The sequence below is a fragment of the Bidens hawaiensis genome, unplaced genomic scaffold (genome assembly GCF_021521415.1).
Source record: "Bidens hawaiensis isolate Kalapana, Puna unplaced genomic scaffold, B.hawaiensis_p1.1 tig00014615_1, whole genome shotgun sequence".
In the NCBI taxonomy this organism is placed as follows: domain Eukaryota; kingdom Viridiplantae; phylum Streptophyta; class Magnoliopsida; order Asterales; family Asteraceae; genus Bidens; species Bidens hawaiensis.
In genome coordinates this window covers 400,559-405,280 of record NW_027492274.1, presented here as the reverse complement: position 1 = coordinate 405,280, position 4,722 = coordinate 400,559, and the positions used below count along the sequence as shown (strand labels likewise).

Genomic DNA, 4,722 nt, shown 5'->3' with positions numbered 1-4,722 from the left:
GATTGGTTAAAATGGTCAAAGAAACTTTTGGTTAAGCTCTGTTGCACGGAAACGCCACCGGAGTGCCGTACCACGTCCCGGAAACTCGCCGTAGACAAAAACGCGACCGGGGACGGCTGGAAACCTATCTTGACCGATTCCGGGATATGGGGGACGGTCGTTGACCGTTTCCAAAATTCAAATCATACCTCGAAACGTTTCTGGAACGTAAAGGACCATCATTAAACACTTCCGGAAGTTAAAGGGTGTTTCCAGACCGTATCCGATGAATTCCGGCGCCGAAAAATGGATGAAGAAGAAGAAGAAGAAGAAGACGACGAAGAAGGCTGCTGCTGCTTATTAAAGTAGGGTTAGGTTTAAACAATAAACCCCCTTGATCTTTCAATTGTTTACATTTAGTCCCTAAACTTTGTTTAGTTTTGCATAAATAGTATTAAATTAGGTTATGCATTTTAACATTTAACCCTCACTATCTAGACTAGCTTACATTTGGTCTTTAATTTATAAATTTATACATAAAATGTTTAAATGACATTATATATAAATAAAAATTATATATTTATTTATTTGTTACTAGTAATTAATTACCTATGTGTGTGTATATATATATATATATATATTTATTTTTTATATATATTTATTGTCGTACCCGTTTCTTGATTTTTTGAGTTTTGCCGTTTCCCGTTCCCGTACCAGTTCCCGTGCAACATATGTTTTAAGTCATTTTTCATCATAAAGAGGTGTTATAACATACCGAAAGTGATGTTTTCTTGACCCGACATTTGTGAAACATAAACGAATATATAATCCAACATTTTATTAATAACGACGAATCCGAATGATCAAAACGGGTCGGGTTTTTTTATACAAATACAAATACAAGTTAAACCGAAAAAATGACAAATGTTACAATAATAGTTATTAAACATATAAATTTCACTAATATTTCAAACACCGACATGATAGTGTACATTACAAAACCAAACCAAAACAAACAAGCTAAAATTAACAAGAAAAACAAATACATTATTTATTTTATTATTTTCATAATCAAACTGCGAATATTATTTAAACTTCAGGTTATCCTCATGATGCTCCATTGGGCCTTACTTATATGATTTGTAGCTCCCATTGTTCATGTATTGAGCAAACTCAGAAGCATATGCAGTTCCTTTATGTATCTTATACTCATTCCACAGAGTCATTAAACTACTCTCTGGCAAGAAAATATCCGGTGACACCGAGTAATTGTTGATAGCGCGCATCACATAAACCTCAAAGTCCTCCAACTTCTGCTCAAAGTCGGTTTGCCCTCCATTCATCAATTCTCTTAACGAAAGCAATGCCTCTTCTACATGTGCCCAGAAACAAGAATCCTCAGTAAGACTAGCGGCGGTATTCCTTTTCATCTCACTTGATTTTGAGTCCTTGTCTTCATCCGACCACTTCTCTAACAACTTATAGTGTTCTGCCCGATTCTCTATGTAGTTTATGTTACCTTTTTTTGTAGTATTCTGCTATGTCTAGAGGCTCAACTATCCTTCTGTAGTTAGTCCCACCAAAGAGCCAACGTTTACGCAACTTAGAGCCTTCTTTTTGTGGCATTCGATTCTTCTCTTCAACAGTCTTCTTCCAGTAATTGCTAAGTTCACGTTGATGCTTTAAAATTTCTTGTTGGCTCACAATTTCCTCTCTTGTTTTCGCATTCTTGTAGCTATCATAGTAACCTCTTTCCAGTTTTTGTTTCTTCATATACCATTCCATATATGTCAAACTTATCTTCATGTCATTTAGCTTTTTAGTAGGATCATAAGGATTCTTTTTCTTTTTAATCAACTTTCTTTGTTTCTCTATTTTCCCAATTTGATCATTGGATATATGATCATCCAAAACACCGACTTCCCTTGTGATTCCCGCCCTCAACAAATTCAAGTCGGACTCGCCCAATTCAGAAACCCCATGGTGCAATACCTTCCTTCTGATAGAATTCAAGACATTCATATAATCATAAATTTGTACGTTACCTGCATTCGATAACTTCATGGCATCTAGAACCAGCAAGATCGAATCTTCATCGTCAAATGCCGTGTGATCACCTGATTCTGTGCAAAATAGGAAAGTACCAAGGGGCTTGCATGGAGTATTTGATGAGAAAAAACTAGCAATGGCATCCTTCTTTGCAACCACATTCAGAAAACTTGATTTCCATTGTGGGCGTTCCGCGATGGCACATTGGAAAGCTGCATCACCAACAAGAGGGGAACCAAAAGTTATGCAAATCGGCCTTTTGGTTTTCTTAGAACCATTTGATTCTTCCACATCTATATAGCATGATGTAGGTGTAGCGTGGAAAGAACAGCAAGATATCCACCCAAACCCGATCCAGTTACGTTCAACGAGTTATTTATGTACTGTAAAACACAATTGAACCAATAATTAAGAAGTCATCTTTCACATGATCTTGATCTCCATATCTACTATAAATAATCAGGCACACATATACCTTATTTTCCAGCTCTATAAGGTCGTCACTGAGATTCTGAAACAGCTCAACTGCAGCTTCGTTAATGGAGAATGAAGAGTTGAGTTTCGTGGAAATGAAGTCAAGGACTGGGAGGTTTTCAGATGGAACTAAATTAAACTCTCCTTCAAGAAATCGAGTCGTATAATCAGGGGAACACTTGAAAGCCAAAACATTGGTTCCAGAATGAGTGGTGTGAAGTTCATAAGTAAAGTTAGTCTCCAAAATTGCTTGATAAGCGTCTAGATTGACATCAAGGCTGCCGAGAAACTTGCCGAGTTCAACTTCTCTTCTAAACCTGCATGTTTTAAAAAAGAATTCCATTAATGGTAGTATACAATCAAGAAAACTAATTAACAAAACTGAAACCCTACTAGCTTAAAGAAAATAGGATATATGGAAATAAAACGTACATGATTTTACTCATCTTTCTTCTTAAGTTATTGGCTGTTTATTCTTGTTGATGTTGAGGATGATGAAATGGGACTTTATATAGCTTGGTTTCGGGTATCACATCACAACGTAAATTTTGAAGAAATTTGTTAACATTTGCGATGAATGTTCATAGCGATTGGTTGATGAATTTCAAAATCTTTTTGTAGTTGGTTCAGTAACAATAAATTCGTCGGATATGTCTTTATTAATTATTGATCTGTGGGCCATAGAAATGGAGAGCATGTGTAGGCCAGACGCGTTTTGGTGGGGTATAGTATATATATATGTTTTAAGGATGTTAACATCGTCAATGGGTTGTCTTTATTGCAGTTAATCAGTTATACTTGTTTGAGGATTTATCTTAAAATACTTTGAATTATAAGATCAAATGACTCCTTGCCCCTTGAATATAAAACCAAAGGCTTCCACGTTAATGGATCCGCGTGGGGACCTCTAGGGCTAGTTACCTAAAATACGCGCTTAGTATTAGAATTAGTTCTTCGAAAAATAATTCTTTGCTATAAATCCAAAACTTGCAAAGCTAAAGCTACGAGCCCAAATAGTATGCAATATGCATATGAATTATGAATAGTATCCCCTCACGTATTAGCAGCGGAAAATCGGTTTAGTATCGATTCAGTTCATTATAGTATCGATACACTACCAACTCTCGGTATAGCAGTCAAAATAGAAAACAAAATAAAAAACTAAATTTGTGATATGCTCGATCAAAAGGATATTAACACCGTTTTACATCGACTGAAAACTATAAATATGAATCTCGATAACAGATCTGATAATACCGATAGCAATGACATTATTGGTCCAATTCATCACAACACTAGTACTCACTATTGCATAGGTTAAAAAAAACCATTGTATTTTGAATACAACTCTGATTTCAACATAAAGTTGATCGAAAACAACAACAACAACAAATAGCGACATCGGTTCGAATAATACGATAGTACAAATACAGAAGTCGTTCGTTTAGAATCAATTAGGTTCATCATGGTACCAGTACAACAACACCTCTATTATAGCTTATATATTATTCCAAGAACACTAATTTATTTTAAATATAATGTCGTTTTCAACTAAATTTAGACCGGGGTTTTGTGGTAAAAAAACACATTCAAAAGGGGCTTTGGATCGGTATGATCAACTTCGATTTGTTACAACATCGGTACAATACCGGCACTAGCTAGATAAAGGAAACGAAAGTGAAAAACGAGTACTGATGCTGATATGTACCAATATTGTTGGGACGATATCATATATTCAGAATTTTATAAAGCATTAAGGTAGCTTTGACAACGTGTACGTTTGTGCTTCGATTATATGTGCGTTACTACTTATAATGCGGCTTGGAAAAAAATTAATATCAAGACATATAAAAATAGTCAAGTCGCAATGCCATATTTATAATTTTACCCAAAAGAAAATATTGTATTTTAGAATTTAAATGATAGAAACAAAATATCCGCAAAACAAACTACAATAATATAAAAATAAAACAAATTAAATAAAAGAGAGTAATATTTCTACCATTCATTAACCAACAAGTGGTGTCCTTTTACTTTTTCTAAGTAAACACACAACGATTTATTATTATTATTATTATTATTATTATTATTATTATTATTATTGATTTAAGTATTAACTTTATAGCAATGGGATTGAACACTCTTAATTTGGTTACAAAATATTGTTTCAAGCTTTCTTCAAAACTTACGAGAATTTTAAATACCCGAGCCATCAGATCT

At 34.3% G+C, this 4,722-nt stretch overlaps 1 pseudogene across 1 annotated transcript; it reads right to left on the bottom strand.

Annotated features, from left to right (window-relative positions):
* Positions 1–1,106: 1,106 nt before the first annotated feature.
* LOC143547103 (senescence-associated carboxylesterase 101-like) lies at positions 1,107–3,198 on the bottom strand (annotated as a pseudogene). Its single transcript, XR_013137719.1, has 3 exons — positions 2,935–3,198; positions 2,504–2,819; positions 1,107–2,411 (listed from the first exon to the last, which is right to left on the bottom strand). The product of XR_013137719.1 is annotated as a senescence-associated carboxylesterase 101-like (transcript).
* Positions 3,199–4,722: the final 1,524 nt, after the last annotated feature.